The sequence below is a fragment of the Haematobia irritans genome, chromosome 2, assembly GCF_050003625.1.
Source record: "Haematobia irritans isolate KBUSLIRL chromosome 2, ASM5000362v1, whole genome shotgun sequence".
In the NCBI taxonomy this organism is placed as follows: domain Eukaryota; kingdom Metazoa; phylum Arthropoda; class Insecta; order Diptera; family Muscidae; genus Haematobia; species Haematobia irritans.
In genome coordinates this window covers 186660337-186684001 of record NC_134398.1, presented here as the reverse complement: position 1 = coordinate 186684001, position 23665 = coordinate 186660337, and the positions used below count along the sequence as shown (strand labels likewise).

Genomic DNA, 23665 nt, shown 5'->3' with positions numbered 1-23665 from the left:
TTTGATAGTTTATATAATCAATATAACGGTGGTGTGACCAAAAGTTGGTACACACGACCAAATATTGGTCGTTATTTATACATTGAAGTAATTAACCATTTCAATTTATTCCACCCTGTTGTGATAACTGATTTGTTTTGCCAATGTGTCACCAAACCCAACTGAAAGTCCGCCTAGCCAATAAATAAGTGTGTTAACAAATTTTGTAGTCATAAAGAAATTTGTTGCTATGGACTACATAAATATGACAACAAATAAGTTGTTGTTTGATTTCATTAATTATAAACTCTAAATTCTCAAAATTTCAATACAATTCAAATTTTTCATGTCGAGTACCCAATACTAGAGAAAATTCTGGCCATAAAGACTTGCTGTGAATTAGGTATATATTCATTTTAATTCGGTAGCTGCATTCTTAAGTGGTGAGTAACATAATCATCAAATGAAATTAATACCACTCACTCACTTACGTTCTTCCCTACTAGAGATATTTTAACAAATGTGACGATTTCCGAGGATGTGAATGGTAAATATATAGATTGGCTACCTCGCCATCGAACTTAAAATCGATCAGAACTGAAGAAAGATTCTGGTGCAAAGACATAACAACATTTCAAAGTCCATGCGTGAGTCACGATCGGGTAATTGTGAGTGGAGCATCAGCAGCATCTGCATCATTTCCATTCAGTTTTTAATCTCTGTTGGGGTTTTAGGTACATTGGGGTACTGCCACTCAAATCGTGTACTATTAGACAAACTTTGCCAACAGAACACGATCAAAGGTACATTTTTTAACGTTAACGCAATTTTTTTATATTATGTCTTCTGTTCTTCCAGAAATTTTAAAAAAATATTTTGACCTCCTTGGACCTTGTGTAGATTTCGCAACTCTTGCTATTGCAGTTCATAAAAGGTTCTAAAGATGACGATGTTTTATTGTTATTATGTTTTATTAGGTCAATAGTCAATAAAAATATTGATATGTATTAAAATTAAATACAGACTAAAATTAATTCACCAAATGGTTTCTTTAATTTCTCAAACATTGTTTGTCCGAAAATAATAAATAGTTGTTTCGACAAACGAATAAAATCTTATTGGTTGGGATGACCAAATGCCCAAATTTTAGTTATCCAAACAATGTGATATACTGTTGTGCAAGACAACAGTTGGTTGCTTTGACAAATTTTGTCAGTTATATTCTGGTAGTAGATGGGACCGAATAATTTGGTTGGCAAAAGAATTGGTTGGCACCACAAATTTGTTTTCTGTGTGCAGGGAGTAAAATTAGCATTGTAGCTATGTGTGCCAAATTTGCTTGAAATCGGTTCAGATTTAGATATATCTCCCATATATAGCTTTCGCCCGATTTACACTCATATGACCACAGAGGCCAATTTTTAACTCCGATTTAGTTGAAATTTTGCACAGGGAGTAGAATTAGCATTGTTGCTATGCGTGCCAAATTTGGTTGAAATCGGTTAAGATTTAGATATAGCTCTCATATATATGTTTTTCCTTGTAAAATCGCCACTGCTTAGTCGAAAAGTTTTAAAAATGACTCTAATTTTCCTAAACTTCTAATACATATATATCGAGCGATAAATCATAAATAAACTTTTGCGAAGTTTCCTCAAAATTGCTTCAGATTTAAATATTTCCCATATTTTTTTACTAACATTGTGTTCCACCCTAGTGCATTAGCCGACTTAAATTTTGAGTCTATAGATTTTATAGAAGTCTATCAAATTCTGTCCAGATTGAGTTATATTTAAATGTATGTATTTGGGACAAACATTTATATATAGTCGCCAACACATTTGACGGATGTGATATGGTATAGAAAATTTAGAGCTACAAAGTGGTGCAGGGTATAATATAGTCGGCCCGCCCGACTTTAGGCTTTCCTTGTTTCTATAGGAAATTTTGTCAAAATTTTATTTCTATAGAAAATTTTGTCAAAATTTTATTTCTATAGAAAATTTTATCAAAATTTTATATCTACAGAAAATTTTGTCAAAATTTTATTTCTATAGAAAATTTTGTCAAAATTTTATTTCTATAGAAAATTTTGTCAAAATTTTATTCCTATAGGAAATTTTGTCAAAATTTTATTTCTATAGAAAATTTTGTCAAAATTTTATTTCTATAGAAAATTTTCTCAAAATTTTATTTCTATAGAAAATTTTGTCAAAATTTTATTTCTATAGAAAATTTTCTCATAATTTTATTTCTATAGAAAAGTTTGTCAAAATTTTATTTCTATAAAAAATTTTGTAAAAATGTTATTTCTATAGAACATTTTATCAAAGTTTTATTTCTATAGGAAATTTTGTTAACATTTTATTTCTATAGAAAATTTTGTCAAAAATTTTTTTCTATAGCAAATTTTGTCAAAATTTTATTTCTATTGAAAATTTTGTCAACATTTTATTTCTATAGAAAATTTTGTCAAAATTTTATTTCTATAGAAAATTTTGTCAAAATTTTATTTCTATAGAAAATTTTGTCAAAATTTTATTTCTGTAGAAAATTTTGTCAAAATTTTATTTCTATAGAAAATGTCAAAATTTTATTTTTAAAAATTTTAATTTCTATAGAAAAATTTGTCAAAATTTTATTTCTATAGAAAATTTTGTCAAAAATTTATTTCTATTGAAAATTTTGTCAAAATTTTATTTCTATTGAAAATGTTGTCAAAATTTTATTTCTATAGAAAATTTTGTCAAAATTTTATTTCTATAGAAAATTTTGTCAACATTTTAATTTCTATAGAAAATTTGTCAAAATTTTATTTCTTCAAAATTTTTTGGCAAAATTTCTACAAAAATGTTTGCATAATTTTATTTCTACAGAAAATTTTGTCAAAATTTTATTTCTGTAGAAAATTTTGTCACCATTTAATTTCTATAGACAATTTTGTCAACATTTTATTTCTATAGAAAATTTTGTCAAAATTTTATTTCTATTGAAAATTTTAAAAAATTTTGTCAATATTCTATTTCTATAGAAAATTTTGTCAAAATTTTATTTCGTATTTGTTGTTTTGATCTTAGCTTAAAAACTATTGCGTTGACTAAACTACAAGAGTAGCTTAACCAACAGAGGAAAATAATGTTTGTCAAATTTATTTGGGCAAAGCCCTATAGACTGCAAGATGGTTGGATGGACGCACGTTTCGGAATTACCACATTCCTTATCAGCATCCTCTACATGCAGCAAAACTATCAAACAATTATCAGAACAAATTCTGGTAGTTCACCAAACCCAAAGTGAACCACACTTGAACCTTCCGAAAAAAGGTTTATGATAGTCGTCTTTTGCCGAAATAAATCGTTGTACAAACATTTCTGCAAGTAGATGATGCTGATGAGGAATGTGGTAATTCCGAAACGTGCATCCGTCCAACCAACCATTTGTTATTGTTGTTATTTTCCTTTAATCATTGTTGTTGTTCTTGTTTTTTTTTTCAGCTTAAAACCATGCATTGACTAAACCACAGGTGTAGCTTAACCAACAGAGGAAAAGAATATTTTTTTTTATTTCTATAGAAAATTTTGTCAAAAAATTTTTTCTATAGCAAATTTTGTTGTAATTTTTTTGATATAGAAAATTTTCCAAAATTTTATTTCTATAGAAAATTTTGTCAAAATTTTATTTCTATAGAAAATTTTTGGAAAAATTTTATTTTTATAGGAAATTTTGTCAAAAATTTATTTGTATAGAAAATTTTGTCAAAATTTTATTTCCATATAAATTTTTTCAAAATTTTATTTCCATTGAAAATTTTATCAAATTCTATAAAAAATTTTGTCAAAATTTTATTTCTATAGAACATTTTGCTCAAATTTTATTTTTATAGAAAATTTTGTCAAAATTTTATTTCTATAGAAAATTTTGTCAAAATTTTATTTCTATAGAAAATTGTTTCAAAATTTTATTTGTGTAGAAAATTTTGTCAAAATTTTATTTCTATAGAAAATTTTGTCAAAATTTTATTTCTATAGAAAATTTTTTAAAAATTTTATTTCTATAGAAAATTTTTTTAAAAATTTTATTTCTATAGAACATTTTGCCCAAATTTTATTTTTATAGAAAATTTTGTCAAAATTTTATTTCTATTGAATTTTTTTTTCAAAATTTTATTTCTATAGAAAATAACCAAACAAAAAATCTTATTTTGCGATTTTTGATTTCTATAAAAAATTTTGCCAAAAATTTTATTTCTATAGAAATTTTTTATAAAAAATTGAAGTTGGAGAGGAATGTTTTGCAAACTCTACTTAAAACATTAAGAATTCTACCAAACTGTAAAAAATCTACCATTTGTGGTAGAATTTTACCAACTTTGGCAACCGTGTATGTTCAGCTAAAGGGCGAGTTTTTTTTTACCACTGCGACGAGTAATTCTATCAAATCTGCCCTTCACTTTTCTCATCATTTTTGGTGATCCGAAATTAATATTATTAAAAATAATTGAGACCCAAACATATATTTTTTACATCGTGCCTGTTTTTTCTGTATGTATCGAACAATTTTCACAATGCGTCCATATTGTCATTCGAATCAATTTGTCATCATCGGACATCTTTAGTATAACAACAAATTTGGAAATCTCAAAATGAAACAATGATTGAAACACATGTTGTTAATATACCATACAAGGAAATTTCTTTATTTCCTGTTTGTTCATCATAACCTGCAGTATATGTAAGGTGCAGATTTTTTTGGAGAATCATGTAGACTTTGAGTCACCAATAAATTCATTTATATAAAATCAGCCAGCAGATTTTTAAAATCTGGACAATGTATATTTCCTTGTCATGGTGAAGAGATTTGCCAGATTGACCATTGGACGAAATTGTGGTACAGTAAGCTCTAAAAAACACTCAAATTTTTATATCAGTTTTTTTTCTTATTAAAAGAAAAAAATATAAGAAAAAAATATAATGTTTTACTAACTTTTTTATGCATATTTTCTTTATATGAAATGTGCTTATATCCGTTACCCACTGTATTTTTTTTTTTCTAGGTATAAAAAACCGTACGTTTCTTTTTTACCATCTTTAAAACAATAAATTTTATTTTACACTTTTAAATTAAAATTTAAATTTTTCTCTGAACCAGGTGTGTTGGCAATACAGCCTTTGCTTTTATTCAGCAAAGTGTTTTTATTGGTAAACTTTTGTTATTCCCAATTTCTCATCCATTGACTGTTTAATTGTAGCAACAATCGATTATATTTAACTTGGCGAAATAAAAATAATTTTTCTGTGTTCTTATAAATCTATTTAAACTTTCGACATTTTCACTCTTTGTGTTTTATTTTATTGGCAAAACCCACCGCATGTCAAGTCTTCGACCTTCACTTTATCGTGTTTCTATCCAATGATCCCATAAATGGGTGACAAGATTCAAAAGATAGATTGTGTTCACTCGTCTATTAGTTTCACTTAAGTAAATCTTATTTTAAATTCTAATTTGAATTTAAATTATTTCATTTACACATTTGTACAAAGTTCTGTCGCCATACAAAATTTATAAGTGCTTGAGCGGGGTGAGTGCCCCTAAAGATGTACTTGGGTGATTTGTTAACACCGAAACAAAAGAGTTTGATATAAAATCCGATTGCATTTGTTTTTCTTAAAATGAATACAATTTTCTATTGTTTTTTAATCGAAGAAACTTGTTTCAATAGAAATAAAATTTTGAAAAAAATTTCTATAGAAATAAAATTTTGCAAAAATTTTCTATAGAAATAAAATTTTGAAGAAATTTTCTATAGAAATAAAATTTTGACAAAATTTTCGATAGAAATAAAATTTTGCAAAAATTTCCACAGAAATAAAATTAAAAAAAAATTCTATAGAAATAAAATTTTGAAAAAAATTTTCTATAGAAATAAACAAAATTTTCCATCGAATGAAATTTTTACAAAAATTTTTTTATAGAAATAAAAATTTTCTATGGAAATAAAATTTTGATAAAATCTTCTATAGAAATAAAATTTTGACAAAATTTTCTATAGAAATAAAATTTTAACAAAATGTTTTATAGAAATAAAATTTTCTGTGGCAATAAAATATTGACAAAATTTTCTATCGAATGAAATTTTTGCAAAAATTTGTCTATAGAAATAAAAGTTTGCCAAAATTGTCTATAGAAATAAAATTTTGCAAACATTTTCTATAGAAATAAAATTTTGATAAAATTTTCTTTAGAAATAAAATTTTGACAAAATTTTCTATAGAAATAAAATTTTAACAAAATGTTTTATAGAAATAAAATTTTCTATGGCAATAAAATATTGACAAAATTTTCTATCGAATGAAATTTTTGCAAAAAATTTTCTATAGAAATAAAAAATTTTTAACAAAATTTTCTTTAGAAATAAAATTTTGACAAAATTTTTTATAGAAATAAAATTTTGAAAAAAATTTCTATAGAAATAAAGTTTTGAAATAATTTTCTATAGAAATAAAATTTTGGCAAAATTTTTTATAGAAATCAAAAACTGCAAAATAAGATTTTTTTATTTGGTTATTTTATATAGAAATAAAATTTTGACAAAATTTTCTCTAGAAATAAAATTTTGAATAGAAATAAAATTTTGACAAAATTTTCTATAGAAATAAAATTTTGGCAAAATTTTCTATAGAACTAAAATTTTGACAAAATTTTCTATAGAAATAAAATTTTGACAAAATTTTCTATAGAAATAAAATTTTGACAAAATTTTCTATAGAAATAAAATTTTGACAAAATTTTCTATAGCAATAAAATTTTGATAAAATCCTCTATAGAAATAAAATTTTTAAAAAAATTTTATTAAGAAATAAAATTTTTACAAAATTTTCTATAGAAATAAAATTTTGCAAAAATTTTCTATAGAAATAAAATTTTGACAAAGTTTTCGAAAGAAATAAAATTTTGACAAAATTTTCAATAGCAATAAAATTTTGATAAAATTTTCTATAGAAATAAAATTTGTAAAAAAATTTTAGTAAGAAATAAAATTTTTACAAAATTTTCTTTAGAAATAAAATTTTGACAAAATTTTCTTTGAAAAAAAATTCTATAGAAATAAAGTTTTGAAATAATTTTCTATAGAAATAAAATTTTGGCAAAATTTTTTATAGAAATCAAAAACTGCAAATTAAGATTTTTTTATTTGGTTATTTTATATAGAAATAAAATTTTGACAAAATTTTCTATAGAAATAAAATTTTGACAAAATTTTCTATAGAAATAAAATTTTGACAAAATTTTCGATAGAAATAAAATTTTGCAAAAAATTTCTATAGAAATAAAATTTTGAAAAAAAAAAATTCTATAGAAATAAAATTTTGGCAAAATTTTTATAGAAAGAAAATTTTGGCAAAATTTTTTATAGAAATCAAAAACTGCAAAATAAGTTTTTTTTATTTGGTTATTTTATATAGAAATAAAATTTTGACAAAATTTTCTATAGAAATAAAATTTTGAAAAAATTTTTTTATAGAAATAAATTTTTTGCAAGAATTTTCTTTAGAAATAAAATTTTTGCAAAATTTTCTATAGAAATAAAATTTTGATCAAATTTTCTATAGAAATAAAATTTTGAAAAAAATTTTCTATAAAAATTAAATTTTTAAAAAAATTTTCTATAGAAATAAAATTTTTACAAAATTTTCTATAGAAAAAAAATTTGATAAAATTTTCGATAGAAATAAAGTTTTGCAAAAATTTTCTATTAAAATAAGATATTGACAAAGTTTATATTTATATACAAAATATTGACAAAATTTTCTATAGAAATACAATTTTGTGAACATTTTTATAGAAATACAATTTTGACAAAATTTTCTACAGAAATAAAATTTTGCAAAAATTTTCTATAGAAGTAAAATTTCGAGAAAATTTTCTATATAAATACAATTGGCAAAAATTTTCTATAGAAATAAAATTCAAAAAAAAAAAAACTATAGAAAAATAGAATTTTTACAAAATTTTCTATAGGAATAAAATTTTAACAAAATTTTCTATAGAAATAATATTTTACAAAAATTTTCTATAGAAATCAAAAACAGCAAAATAATATTTTTTTTATTTCACAGATTTTATTTGTATCTCCACAATATTTCGCATTCTGTTCTCGTCCTTGTTTCTGATACCAAGTTTTTGTATTACAATTTTATATCCAAGTCCCCATAGATTTTGGTTAATATCAAACCGAATATGTTCCCATGTAGTGTCGTTTTCTTTTTGCAGTGTATGCCCCCACTAGACTACCTACATACTTTGCATTTTATGAATTCAATTTATTTTCTTTATACAATATAGCTTATTTTTTTTTTTTTGCTAAATTATATACGTATGAAGAAAATGAAGAAAATATTTTGCATTATTTTATGATCAACCTGGGCGTGCATGTGAGCGTTGAGTTTGAGATTGGTGTAGTCACTTTTGCCGCGTTGCATTTCCTTTTCCATTTGTGTTTTTGTCATTCATTTATTGCCTTTGTCCACTTTGGATCGTAAATTTTGTATTTTGTTCCGCTTCAAGATTTAGAAAGTTTATGAGATTTTTTTGATTTGAGTTTACCATTCCATATCATGTTTGATTTTTGGTGGCCCCCCAATGGGATAAGAAATTAAGGCATGCCAACGAATGTCATCTACAATATCGTATTAAAATATCTCTCTTGTGTGTAGGAAAAATTCGGAATTCATTCATGAAATTACATTCAATATTATGAATAAATAAAAAAAGGTTCAATTAAAAAAATAATTTATTGTATTTTATTGTAATTTCAGTCTATTTCAAAGTCTACTTCATAATAATAGTATTTTGAAAATATTTTGAACAACTCAAAATTAGTTTAAAATAATTTTTTTTTTACCATTTATTTTTAAGAATATTTTATTTAGTTTAAATTGTTTTGTTTTTTTTTTTTTTAATATATAAAAAAATATATAATAAAAAATAAAAATAAAATAAATGATAAAAAAAATATGTATAATGAAATAATCATATAGACTTTCTACCCTCTATAATTATCAGCATGTTGCGTGTCTTTATAGTAATGATTCATTTAAAGCAAAAAAAAAAGTATGGTTTGTTATCTATACACATTCGCACATTCGCATCATTCACAATTCAGATTCTGAAAAGACTGTTCCACACCTTAGAGTGGTGACCTCAAAAATGTGTACCTACCTTTATTAAATGGCTGATACAAAATTCATTATTATGAATGAAATATTCTGTATATTTGTCTGTGGTATGTCAACAATATTCCAAATTTGGAAAATAGTATTTCGAGTTTTGAGAGCAATGAACTTTCTTGTAGAAATATAACGAAAAAAGAGTGTAAGTTAAAAAAATTACCTTGTACAACTACAACGAAAACAAAAAAAAAATAAATTAATAAAAACGATAGTGTAACAAACAAAAAATTACATTTTTTATAGAAATAATTTTTTGACAAAAATTTTGCAAATATTTTCTATTGAAATATAATTTTGCAAAAATTTTCTATATAAATAAAATTTTGCAAAAATTTTCTATAGCAATAAAATTTTGCAAAAATTTTCTATAGCAATAAAATTTTGACAAAATTTTCTATAGAAATAAAATTTTGCAAAAAATTTCAATATAAATAAAATTTTGCAAAAATTTACTATAGAATTAAAATTTTGCAAAAATTTTCTATAGAATTAAAATTTTGCAAAAATTTTCTACAGAAATAAATTTTTGCAAAAATTTTCTATAGAAATAAAATTTTGACAAAATTTTCTATAGAAATAAAATTTTGACAAAATTTTCTATAGAAATAAAATTTTGCAAATATTTTCTATTGAAATATAATTTTGCAAAAATATTCTATAGAAATAAAATTTTGCAAAAATTTTCTATATAAATACAATTTTGCAAAAATTTTCTATAGAATTAAAATTTTGACAAAATTTTCTATAGAAATAAAATTTTGACAAAATTTTTTATAGAAATAAAATTGTGACGATATTTTCTATAGAAATACAATTTTGCAAAAATTTTCTATAGAAATAAATTTTTGCAAAAATATTCTATAGAAATAAAATTTCGACAAAATTTTTCGAAAAATTTTGTTTTAGTTTAAAAATTAGTTGCATTAATTAAATTTTTAAATTTTAACAATTTTTATGCTATTGTTTTTTTTTTTTTTTTTGCGTATAAACAGATTTAAAATTTCTTAATTCAATTTCTTTTTGGTGTACTATATGTTCTAATGTGGCATGTGAAAGTTTTGCACAATAATTTTGGAATTTTCTTCAATGAAAAAAAAAAAAACGGGCTTTCAATTCCTTAACATTTCTCCATTTTAAGTGCCTTGATCAAGGGATGGCAAAAAGCAACGCAACAGCCATCAAAGGTTCAAGTATTTCAGCCATAGAGTTTTCAAAGTTATTGTGAAAGAGGAAACCATAGTTCCCCCAACTTTTTATTGCCATAAACTTGGTCCTATAGTTGATATGTTTGTACATACAGTGAGTTTGGTGGGTGTGTGTAAAAAAAGTCTTGTACAACGTGTTGCACATTCCATTCAATCGAATTTTCATCCTCATCATCATTGGCATGTTGGTGTAGTCTTCGTGGCAGACGCATATTGCACAATATTGACCCACATTTTACTATACTATTTATATATTTCTGCAATTTCTATTTTAGGAATGTTTATTGAATGTATTTTCTTTGGGTTGATTGGGTGGCGTGAATGTATGCTCCAAAATGTGTTTCTTTGTTGTGTTTTTAGGGTTGAGCAAAAGTAAAATTAAGCTATCATGAAGGTAAACTCCATGATGATAAACCACACAGTACAAAAAAATGTTTTTTTTTTTAAAGATTTTTAATTTCTTTTCGAAATTAATTTTAAAGAAGACAACTTCTTGCATTGGTGCTTTATATGCTAAAATTTGGGTAGGTCGACCAGTTTTGACAAAATTTCTATACAAATAAAATTTTGACAAAATTTCTATACAAATAAAATTTTGACAAAATTTCTATACAAATAAAATTTTAAGAAAATTTTGTATAGAAATAAAATGTTGACAAATTTTTTATAGAAATAAAATTTTCACTAAAGTTTCTGTAGAAATAAAATGTTGACTAAATTTTTTGTAGAAATAAAATTTTGATAAAATTTTCTATAGAATTAAAATTTTGATAAAATTTTCTATAGAAATAAAATTTTGACAAAATTTTCTATAAAAATAAAATTTTAATAAAATGTTGGCAAATTTTTTTAGAAATAAAAATTTTACTAAAGTTTCTATAGAAATAAAATGTTGACTAATTTTTTTAGAAATAAAATATTGAAAAAATCTTCTATAGAAATAAAATTTTGACAAAATTTTCTATAGAAATAAAATTTTGACAAAATTTTCTATAGAAATAAAATTTTGGCAAAATTTTCTATAGAAATAAAATTTTGACAAAATTTTCTAGAAAAATAAAATTTTAAGAAAAATTTCTATAGAAGTAAAATTTTGACAACATTTTCAATAGAAATAAAATTTTTCAAAAATTTTCTATAGAAATAAAATTTTTCAAAAATTTTCTATAGAAATAAAATTTTGACAAAATTTTCTATAAAAATAAAATTTTAATAAAATGTTGGCAAATTTTTTTAGAAATAAAATTTTCACTAAAGTTTCTATAGAAATAAAATGTTGACTAATTTTTTTAGAAATAAAATATTGAAAAAATCTTCTATAGAAATAAAATTTTGACAAAATTTTCTATAGAAATAAAATTTTGACAAAATTTTCTATAGAAATAAAATTTTGGCAAAATTTTCTATAGAAATAAAATTTTGACAAAATTTTCTATAGAAATAAAATTTTGACAAAATTTTCTAGAAAAATAAAATTTTAAGAAAAATTTCTATAGAAGTAAAATTTTGACAACATTTTCAATAGAAATAAAATTTTTCAAAAATTTTCTATAGAAATAAAATTTTTCAAAAATTTTCTATAGAAATAAAATTTTGACAAAAATGATAAAATAAAATTTTAATAGAAAAATAAAATGACAAAATTTTCTAGAGAACTACGATTTGGTCAAAATTTTCTATAGAAATAAAATTTTGACAAAATTTTCTAGAGAACTAAAATTTTTTAAAAATTTTCTAAAGAAATTAAATTTTGCCAAAATTGTCTATAGAAATAAAATTTTGAAAACATTTTGTATAGAAATAAAATTTTGCAAAAATTTTGTATAGAAATAAAATTTTGCAAAAATTTTCTATAGAAATAAAATTTTGCAAAAATTTTCTATAGAAATAAAATTTTGCAAAAATTTTCTATAGAAATAAAATTTTGACAAAATTTTCTATAGAAATAAAATTTGCAGAAATTGTCTATAGAAATAAAATTTGGCAAAAAATTTTCTATAGAAATAAAAATGTAACAAAAAATTGTCTATAAAAAATGAAAGTTTGTATAGAAATAAAATGTTAACAAAATTTTCTATAGAAATAAAATTTGGCAAGAATTTTCTATAGAAATAAAATTTTGATAAAATTTAGTTGGTCTGGTAGGTAAACCAGTTTTGACAAAATGCCAATACAAATAAAATTTTGACAACATTTTTCGATTAAAAATTAAATCTCGACAAAATTTTCTACAGAAATAAAATGTTGACAAAATTTTCTATAGAAATAAAATTTTGACAAAATATTCTATAGAAATAAAATTTTGACAAAAAATGTCTATACAAAATAAAATTTTTTATAGAAGTAAAATTTTGACAAATTGTTCTATAGAAAAAAAAATTGACAAAAAGTTCCTATACAAAATAAAATTTTCTATAGAAATAAAATTTTACAAAAAATTTCTATAGAAATAAAATTTTAGAAAAATTTTCTATAGAAATAAAATATTGACAAAATTTTCCATAGAAATAAAATTATGACAAATTCTTCTATAAAAATAAAATTTTGACAAAATTTTCTATAGAAATAAATTTATGTCAAAATTTTCTAAAGAAATAAAATTTTGACAAAATCTTCTATAAAAATAAAATTTTGACAAAATTTTCTATAGAAATAAAATTTTGACAAAAAATTCTATAGAAATAAAATTTTGACAAAAAATTCTATAGAAATAAAATTGTGACAAAAAATTTCTATACAAAATAAAATTTTCTATGGAAGTAACATTTTGACAAAATTTTCTATAGACAAAACATTTTTTGACAAAAAGTTTCTATTCAAAATAAAATTTTCTATAGAAATAAAATTTTACAAAAATTTTCTATAGAAATAAAATTTTACAAAAATTTTCTACAGAAATAAAATTTTGACAAAATCTTCTATAGAAATAAAATTATGACAAGTTCTTCTATAAAAATAAAATTTTGACAAAATTTTCTATAGAAATAAAGTTTTGACAAAATATTCTATAGAAATAAAATTTTGACAAAAAATTTCTATACAAAATAAAATTTTCTATGGAAGTAACATTTTGACAAAATTTTCTATAGAAAAAAATTTTTGACAAAAAGTTTCTATTCAAACTAAAATTTTCTATAGAAATAAAATTTTACAAAAATTTTCTTTAGAAATAAAATTTTACAAAAATTTTCTACAGAAATAAAATTTTGACAAAATCTTCTATAAAAATAAAATTTTGACAAAATCTTCTATAGAAATAAAATTTTGACAAAATATTCTATAGAAATAAAATTTTGACAACATATTCAATAGAAAATAAAATTTTCTATACAAAATTTTCTATAGAAGTAAAATGTACTCAAATAAAAGCCAATTTAACTTAATTTTGGTTCATGAACTTATTATGTTTGGCGAAATTTTCCTTTACTCTAATAATTTTTTGCGTACGTTAGTTAAAAGAACTAAAACAAGTATATACAGCTGTAAGTTCGGCCGGGCCGAATCTTAAATACCCACCACCATGAACCAATTATTAGGGTTTCCTTTGAAATTTCAGGAGGGCTTGAGGACTTGAGGACTTGAGGACACTTCCCGATGATAAATTTAAAGATTTCACCTATGAGGACTATATCAGATTCTGGATTTAGTTCTAAATTTCAGGCAAATTGGATAAAAACTACGAATTCTATAAGCCCAAAAAGAAAAATCGGAAGATCGGTTTATATGGGGACTATACCAAAACATGGACCGCTACTCACCATTTTTGGCACACCTCTTTATGGTTCTAAAATACCTCTAGAATTTGAAATTGAGGCAAATTGGATAAAAACTACGGATTCTATAAGCCCAAGAAGTAAAGTCGGGAGATCGGTCTATATGGGGGGTATACCAAAACATGCACTGACACTCACCATTTTTGGCACACCTCTTCAAGGTTCCAAAATACCTCTAGATTTTCAATTTCGCGCAAATTGGATGAAAACTACGGTTTCTATAAGCGAAAGACCCCAAATCGGGAGGTCGGTTTATATGGGGGCTATACCAAAACATGGACCGACACTCACCATTTTTGGCACACCTCTTCAAGGTCCCAAAATATCTCTAGATTTTCAATTTCGCGCAAATTGGATGAAAACTACTGTTTCTATAAGCGAAAGACCCCAAATCGGGAGGTCGGTTTATATGGGGGCTATACCAAAACATGGCCCGATATAGCCCATCTTCGAACTTGACCTGCGCGCAGACAAAAGACGATTCTGTGCCAAATTTCAGGACGATAGCTCCATTATTGAATTCTGTAGCGTGATTACAACAGACAGCCAGACAGCCAGACAGACAGACAGAAAGACAGACGGACAGACGGACATGCTTATATCGTCTTAGAATTTCTCCCTGATCAAGAATATATATACTTTATATAGTCGGAAATCGATATTTCCATGTATTACAAACGGAATGACAAACTTATTATACCCCCATAACCATTCTATGGTGGTGGGTATAAAAATGGAAAAAATATACATATATGAAGGTCATCGATTTACTAAATTCGTACTTCTCACAAAATAGTTCATTATTCTTTTAATGCGCCCATTGTGAACTTCGTATGATACTAAAGACATTCTTGAAATTTGGAACGCCAATTTTTTCCCCTCAAACTACAAAATTTTCTTTAACAAGCGAAAAAAAAAATTAATTGACTCTAATAAATTTTCTTGAATTTGTCGAAAAATATTTTCCTATTTTTGAGATATCGGCGTGATGTCAGCGCTTGTAATACTATTTAGTTAATATTTTCTAAAATAATTTAAATTTTCTAAAATCAACCAAAATGTTTCTTCCTGGCGGGTTTTTTCAGTGTGTTGACAAAATTTTCTATAGAAATAACATTTTGACAACATTTTCAATAGAAATAAAATTTTGCAAAAATTTTCTATAGAAATAAAATTTTGCAAAAATTTTCTATAGAAATAAAATTTTGCAAAAATTTTCTATAGAAATAAAATTTTGCAAAAATTTTCTATAGAAATAAAATTTTGCAAAACTTTTCTATAGAAATAAAATTTGGCAAAATTTTCTATAGAAATAAAATTTTGCAAAAATTTTCTATAGAAATAAAATTTTGCAAAAATTTTCTATAGAAATAAAATTTTGACAAAATTTTATATAGAAATACAATTTTGATAAAATTTGGTTGGTCGGGTAGGTAAAGCAGTTTTGACGGGTTTTTCAGTGTGTTGACAAAATTTTCTATAGAAATAACAACATTTTCAATAGAAATAAAATTTTGACAACATTTTCCATAGAAATAAAATTTTGCAAAAATTTTCTATAAAAATAAAATTTTGCAAAAATTTTCTATAGAAATAAAATTTTGCAAGAATTTTTTATAGAAATAAAATTTTGACAAAATTTTCCCTAGAAATACAATTTTCGCAAATTTTTCCATAAAAATAAAATTTCGCAAGAATTTGCTATAGAAATAAAATTTTAAAAACTTTGAATATAGCGTCACTGTGTAATTGGAAATATTTTGGTGAAAATTGTTATATGTGTAGTAGAATTTCTCTTATGGTTCCTCTCCTATGTAATGCTTGATTTTATTGCCTATTTACTTTAAAAGTTTTAGGTTTCAATTTTTCTTTACTTACAACAATGAAAAATTATTTTACTATTTTAAAAGTCCCCCATGCGTGCGTTCACGCTTTGCAAAGTGTAATAGCATTATTCTTGCATGTATTTTAGGTTTTTTGTGTTGCATTATCCATTCATATGCAAGTCATTTCCCAAAAGATAACTTTCTTCGTATGAACACTAAGACGACAACGATGACGACGACGAACAAGTGGTAAAAGTTTTGAATTATAAATTTTTATGCACTTATGTTGCTGCCCTGCTGTCGTGTTAAATATGCTATATTTTATAGTATAATATATTGTCGACTGGGTGGATGGATGGAGAGATTGTCATGAATATGGGAATTATGTCTCAACATAAGTGGAGGGAGTCATGTATAGAAGAAATTCTACTTTTTTACTTTCATTGTTTGTCAAGTAGCTTCTGTTGTTGTTAAATTCTGCAAATGTATAAACGAGAAGTAATTTTACTATAGGTATAGATGTGAAATGTCGTCGTAATATTTACTACAATTAAAATCTAAATTATTAAAAAAAAAAAAAATAAATAACAAATTTTGATAAATCTCCAAGCCATTACACATGTTTATACCCTCCACCATGGGATGGGGGGTATATTAACTTTGTCATTCCGTTTGTAACACATAGAAATATTGCTCTAAGACCCCATAAAGTATATATTTTCTGGGTCGTGGTGAAATTTAGAGTCGATCTAAGCATGCCCGTCTGTCCGTCTGTTGAAATCTCGCTAACTTCCGAATGAAACAAGCTATCGACTTGAAACTTGGCATAAGTAGTTGTTATTGATGTAGGTCGGATGGTATTGCAAATGGGTCATATCGGACCACTTTTACATATAGCCCCCATATAAACCGACCCCTAGATTTGGATTTTGGAGCTTCTTGGAATAGCAAAATTCATCCGATCCGGTTGAAATTTGGTACGTGGTGTTAGTATATGGTATCTAACAACCATGCAAAAAATGGTCCCCATTTTTCAATTCTAGCTCTCTACGTACCGTGCAAAAGTCCATATCGATTCGTAATTATTTGTAGAATTACCTATACATACCTTTTTTGTCTAATATATATCACGTATGGACTAACTCACAATTTAGAAAACGTTGTTAAGAAGTTTTAAGATAACACAACCCAAGTAATTCCATTGTGGATGACAGTCTTTCGTAGAAGTTTCTACGCAATCCATGGTGGAGGGTACATAAGATTCGGCCTGGCCGAACTTACGGCCGTATATACTTGTTATATATAAACTTTTTACTTTTTTTAGAATATTTTATCAAAATTTTATTTCTATAGAAAATTTGGTCAAAAAATTTATTTCTATAGAAAATGTCACAATTTTATTTCTATAGAAAATTTTGCTAAAATTTTATTTCTATAGAAACTTTCGTCAAAATTAATTTTTGTTAGAAAATTTTGTCAAAATTTTATTTCTATAGAAAAATTTGGCAACAATTTATTTCTTTAGAAAATATTGTCAAAATTTTATTTCTACAGAAGATGTTATCAAAATTTTATTTCTATGGACAAATTTTCTATAGCAATAAAATTTTGGCAAAATGTTATTTCTATAGGAAATTTTGTAAAAATTTTCTTTTTATGGAAATTTTGCCAAAATTTTATTTCTATAGAAAATTTTTTGAAAATTTTATTTCTATAGAAAATTTTGTCAACATTTTATTTTTATAGAAAATGTTGTCAAAATTTTATATCTATAGAAAATTATCTGAAATTTTATTTCTGTAGAAAATTTTATTTCTATAGAAAATTTTGTTAAAAATTTATTGTTATAAAAAATTTTGTCAAAATTTTATTTTTATAGAAAATTTTGTCAAAATTTTATTTCTATAGAAAATTTTGACAAAATTTTATTTCTATAGAAAATGCCAAAATTTTATTTTTATAGAAAATTTTGTCAAAATTTTATCTCTATAGAAAATGTTGTCAAAATTTTATTTCTATAGAAAATTTTGTCAAAAATTTAGTTCTATAGAAAATTTTGTCAAAATTTTACTATTACAGAAAAATTTTTTAAATGTTATTTCTATAGAATTTGTGTGAAATTTTATTTCTATAGAAAATTTTGTCAAAATTTTATTTTTATAGAAAATTTTGTTAAAGTTTTATTATTGTAGAACATTTTATTTCTATAGAAAATTTTGTCAAAATTTTATTTCTTTAGAAAATTTTGTGAATTTTTTTTTTAAATTTTATTTCTATAGACAATTTTATTAAAATGTTGTTTCTATAGAAAATTTTGTCAAAATTTTATTTCTATAGAAACTTTTGTCAACATTTTATTTCTATTGGAAATTTTGTCAAAATTTTATTTTTATAGAAAATTTTGTCAAAATTTTATTTTTATAGAAAATTTTGTCAAAATTTTATTTTTTCAAAAATTTTTGTCAAAATTTTATTTCTATAGAAAATTTAGTCAAAATTTTATTTCAATATAGAAAATTTTGTTAAAATTTTGTTTCTATATAATTTTTTTTAATTGTCAAAAACATATTGGGGATTTTTGTGAGGAATTTAAATTTAAATTGGGGGATTTTTGGGGACGAAAACATCGTAATTTGGGGACAAGAGCTAGAAAAATACTGGCAACACTGGCCATTACTTTGCCAGCGGACTTTTGAGTCTTTCCACCCTTCAGAGACGGTTCACCGGTCGCTGTTCACTCAGCCGACTGTCGATTGGACTCAGGAGTGTAGTGATGGATCAATGTTTCATCCATTGTCACATATCGACGGAAAAACTCGGGTGTATTACGAGTTAACAGCTGCAAACACCGCTCAGAATCATCAACACGTTGTTGTTTTTGGTCAAATGTGAGCTCGCGCGGCACCCATTTTGCACAGAGCTTCCGCATATCCAAATATTGATGAATGATATGACCAACACGTTCCTTTGATATCTTTAAGGCCTCTGCTATCTCGATCAACTTCATTTTACGGTCATTCAAAATCATATTGTGGATTTTTTTGATGTTTTCGTCGGTAACCACCTCTTTCGGGCGTCCACTGCGTTCACCGTCCTCCGTGCTCATTTCACAACGCTTGAATTTTGCATACCAATCAATTATTGTTGATTTCCCTGGGGCAGAGACCGGAAACTCATTACCAAGCCAAGTTTTTGCTTCCACCGTATTTTTTCCCTTCAGAAAACAGTATTTTATCAAAACACGAAATTCCTTTTTTTCCATTTTTTTCACAATAACAAAAGTTGCTTCACAAAAGACGCTCTATCTCACAAACTAATTGACTTACAGACGTCAAATTTTGACACGAATCATTTGAAGGTTGGTACTATATAAAAATAATATGCATTTAATACTAGCGACGCCATCTATGTGTCAGACCGGGGACTTATCAGCCAACCTGTTATGGTTTTTAACAACTGGACAAAAATTGGTCCACATCGGTACATAATTATATATAACCCCCATATAAACCGATCACCAGATTTGACCTCCGCAACCTCTTGGAGGAGCAAAATTCATCCGATCCGGTTGAAATTTAGTACGTGGTATTAGTATATGGTCTCTAACAACCATGCAAAAATTGGTCCACATCGGTCCATAATTATATATATAATCGATCCCCAGATTTGACCTCCGGAACCTCTTGGAGGAGCAAAATTCATCCCATTCGGTTGAAATTTGGTACATTGCGCTAGTATATGGCCGCTAACAACCATGCAAAAATTGGTCCATATCGGTCTATAGTTATATATAGCCGATCGCCAATCACACAAAAATTGGTCCATATAGCCAAAAATAATTTTATTTCTATAGAAAATTGTTTCAAAATTTTATATCTATGGAAAATTTTGTCAACATTTTATTTCTATAGAAAATTTTGTCAAAATTTTATTTCTATTATTTGTCATAACCACTGATAGGATCAGTGAATCCAAATGACCACTAATCCTTACAATTGCCAACGCCAATTGGTGAGGTAATAAGCTTGGCAATATTTGGGTATAAAAAATAAAATTTAATGCTTTAAGAAAGAATAGCTTAATTCGATTAAATTCAAATTCAGTATAAACATAAAATAATAATAAAATTTTAATTGTAAATATTAATTTAATTTAATTTAATTTAATTTAATTTAAAACTAATCAAATATGTTCCTTGTTCACCGCCCAAAATAAAAGTTTGCTCTTGAAACATATTTGTTGTGATCACATATCTTCTCTGTGTGCAGAAAAAGGAGCTCCAAAACCCATATGAAAAAAGGCCCTAAAAATGGGACCTAATGAATATGAGTCCTATGATCGATTCCAAAGCAAACTTAGGGCTCATTTTTACTCTTGATTTAAGCGACTGTGGGAATATGACCATAGTGTGTTATTAAAATGTAAATTAAAATCAATTATAAAATGCATTACAAGAACTTGACAAAATATCGTCTAATAAAACTGCATTTTTTTTTAAATTTCTCTAAAAACATAAGAAGAAAAATTTTATTTTGAAAGAAAATGTTTTAACACTTTTTTAATATCATTGACTACATAGACATGTGTTTTTGTATATACGGATTACATGGTTTTCATTCGTACGACCACCGTTTACAACGAACGCTCGAGGGCTCAAAACTAATTAAACAGATGCTGCTGACCCGGTCAATAACTTTAATATTGTGTGCGTGTGTTGTAAGAGCTTCAATCCCCCTGTCCTCCTGAGTCGTAAGCATGTAAAATGGTTTTTGTTGACATTATTTTTGTCGTTGTTGATATTTATTTTTAAATTTAAATATTTCAGGCCGTTCATGTATTTTTGAATGCGGTAAATGGCAAAATGCCCAAACATGAACATTTACATTTACCTCTAATGACATACAAACATTAGAAATGAGAGAAGAGGGGTCCAGCCAGAGTCACTGCATCATCACCAAGCAAGCAACCAACCAACCTGCCGGTGGTACTACCTAACCAAAAAGAGTATTCATAAAGAATAAATAAATATATATATACAGAGTATGTGTATGTGCTTTAAGAGAGCTATGCACAATTTTTGTGCAATCATTAAAATGTAGCTACCCCTCTTCCCTCCTTCCTTCCTGCCTGGGTATCCTGTTTGTTGATGTGTCGTCATTTTCCTATCATGACCAGGAAAAACTACAAATTAATGTTTTGTTGGTGCTTTTTTGCATAGTGAGGTTTGCTGTTTTTTTTTCATCTCTCTCACTCTCACCCTCTCGCTTTCTCTATCTTGGTAAATATGTGACAATACATAAAAAATACCCATTAAAAAGAGTTTAACAATTTCCCATGTTTATTCTTAACTGCGAGAGAGGAGTAGTGTAGAAAGTTGAGGAGATGAGTGATACAACATATTGTTACGTTTTTATATTTAGGCGTTTTTAATTACCCGACAATTAAAACACAGTTCTTTTAAATAACGACAATCTACAATTTATTTACTATGACTTCACACTTTACAATTCGTTCACACTGAAGTTATTCGTTTGACGCTTTAATTAAGACTGACTCGTTAGCAGCATGCGAGCGCTTTTATATATGACGGTGTGGCAATACGAGAACATTCTGGTAGCACTACAATATTCTGGCAACGCCAGAACATTCTTAGACAATGCTAGAAGGATCTACGACCATTAAGTTGTTTACCTGGTGGCTGCCAAACACATACACACTCACATAGATATATGCTCGCATTACTACAACAACAACAATAATGACAATATACATTGAGATGAAATGAGAATGCAGAATAACAAAGCAAAGGGGTTGCTATTCTATGAGAGAGTAAGAACTAACATTTCGGTAAGCAAACAAAAGAACATAAAAGAAATTCAGGAAAATACTAGAAAATGAATAGATGATTCCAACAAGTGATAGCGAAATTTTATCGTTACAATTTGAAATTTTAAATTAACGGAAACTAATTTAAATAAACTTATATCTATAATTATCAAATTCGTAACACTGCCTCCCGCTTAAGCCTGTTCGTCCCGAACAGGCACAGAACCTGTTCCGTAAGGAGCCAATCGTTCCAGATGTACAACTTTCATCTTTGATCTAGGGCTGTCGTCCTTCTGAATCCGGTATACAACATCATTGATCTTCTTGATGACTTTATATGGGCCTTCCCACTGTGTTTGCAGTTTGGGACACAATCCTTTCTTTCGTTGCGGGTTAAATAGCAGAACCAATTCTTCTTCTTGGAAGCCCTCAGTATTTACAGCACGATCGTATCTCGCCTTCATTCTGTTGCTGACCATTTTTATTTTGTTGCGCACTGATTCGTGAACTTCACCGAAAGTGTTTGGGATGTCGTTTCTGTTTTCTTCAATGGCGAGCTCATTAGGTTTAGCGCCGAATATCAGATCTCCAGGCAACTTCAACTCAGTTCCGAATAGAACATTGGCCGGTGTTCGAGAGGTGGAATCATGAATGGCAGATCTATAGGACAGCAAAAACTTTGGTATATGCTCGTCCCAGTCCCTCTGGCCGTTGTCCACCACTTTTCGAAGATGTTCCTCCAGAGTGCGATTAAACCTTTCTACCATGCCATCGGATTGTGGATGTAATGGCGTAGTCCTCGTTTTCTTGATACCAAGGGATTCACACATCTCTTTGAATATGGCCGATTCAAAATTTCTTCCCTGGTCTGAGTGAATCTCGGACGGCACACCGTAGCGACATATCCAGTTTTTGTTGACCACATCCACAATCGTTTTTGCCTCCTGGTTTGGAATTGCATACACCTCCGGCCATTTGCTGAAGTAATCCATGACCACAAGGACATAACGGTTTCCAGAATCACTTACTGGGAAAGGGCCTGCCACGTCCATTGCTATTCTTTCAAACGGGGCTCCTGGTCTATATTCTTGCATAGGACCTCGACTTTTCCTTGTTGGACCTTTCGCCTTCATGCACTTCTCGCAATTGGCTACCCATTCAGCAATTGATTTCTGGCATCCAACCCAGTAGAATCGTTGCTTCACTTTCTCGGCGGTTTTGGTTATTCCCAGATGACCCCCACTGGGACCATTATGGAACTCCGCCAAAACGTCTCTTATTTTGGAATCTGGAACGATGATCAAATTTCGGCTGCTCTTGCCATCTTCGCTTTCCCATTTACGTTGCAGGGATCCATTGACTAGAACTAAACTATCCCATTGAGCCCAGTATGATTTCATAAGTGGACTTTCGGCTGCTATGTCTTTCTTACTGGGCTTCTTGTTCTCTTCCTTTGCCGAAATAATTTTGTTCAAAATGGGATCTTTACGCTGTTCTGTTGGCCAGTCCACTCCAGATTCGATGTGTAACAGCCGAATATCAACAATCTCCTCCTTATGTTCAGCTTTCGAGCAGTGCTTGCATTCTATACTGCAAGGTCGACGTGACAAAGCGTCAGCGTTACCGTGTTTTCCACCTTTTCTATGCTCGATACTGAAATCATAGCTTTGGAGCCTCTCGATCCAACGTGCCAGTTGAGCTTCCGGATTCTTGAATTGTAGCAACCATCGTAGAGCTGAGTGATCAGTCCTGAGCAAGAAGTGTTGTCCATACAAATATTTATGATAATGTTTTACACCCTCTATGACGGCTAGCAGCTCTCGTCG

The 23665-nt window shown here is 26.5% G+C and overlaps 1 protein-coding gene and 1 long non-coding RNA gene across 3 annotated transcripts in view; one reads left to right on the top strand and one right to left on the bottom strand.

Moving 5' to 3' along the window:
* The window catches only part of Tpr2 (Tetratricopeptide repeat protein 2), a 144335-nt gene that overhangs the window by 39141 nt on the left and 81529 nt on the right, over nucleotides 1-23665 (top strand). The window lies entirely within an intron of this gene.
* Nucleotides 4644-5350, bottom strand: LOC142224409 (uncharacterized). Its single transcript, XR_012719150.1, has 2 exons — nucleotides 4963-5350; nucleotides 4644-4878 (listed from the first exon to the last, which is right to left on the bottom strand). It is a non-coding gene; the product is annotated as an uncharacterized LOC142224409 (long non-coding RNA).